This window comes from Verticillium alfalfae, genomic scaffold (assembly GCF_000150825.1).
Source record: "Verticillium alfalfae VaMs.102 supercont1.3 genomic scaffold, whole genome shotgun sequence".
Classification (NCBI taxonomy): domain Eukaryota; kingdom Fungi; phylum Ascomycota; class Sordariomycetes; order Glomerellales; family Plectosphaerellaceae; genus Verticillium; species Verticillium alfalfae.
Genome location: NW_003315036.1, coordinates 2,735,824 through 2,736,425, shown reverse-complemented (window position 1 = coordinate 2,736,425; position 602 = coordinate 2,735,824).

The window sequence follows — 602 nt, the reverse complement described above, 5'->3', positions numbered from 1 at the left end:
GTTGACGAGCCCGCCGCCGCAACAGACGCGACGAGGGCGTCAATGTCGACGTGCGGCGGCGTCTGGCGCGCGAGCTCGTCGACCAGCGTTCGCGGCGCCGGCCCAGATGTCTGGGTGGTCGAACGGCGGCACGTAGACGCCGTGCGGGTCGCGCGCCAGCAGGTTCGCGCGCAGGTGCCGGTCGGCTTCGATCACGAGTCGCCGACCTGCGAGACGTGCGCGCCGAGGAGGCGCAGGCGCGCGATCATGACCTGCGGCGTCGGCGTCGGCGTCACGATGGTGGCGGCGAGGCCGAGGGCCGCGGCCGAGGTCGCGCAGGCGAGACCGGCGTTGCCGCCCGAGGAGCAGTAAAAGTGGACGTCGGGGGACGCCGAGGCGGCGGCGGCGCGGAGCACGAGGTTGCCCACGCCGCGGGACTTGAAGGAGCCCGAAGGCTGGAGGTTTTCGAGCTTGAGAAGGATGTTGCTGTTGCTGCTGTCAGATGCGTCGTTCGGGGGATGCTGTGCACAGGGGGCGGGGTGCTGCTCACCAGCCGGCGGCGCGGGAGAGGTTCAGGGTATGATTTAGGGGTGTTTTTTTTTTTTGGTTTTTTTTTTTTTTTT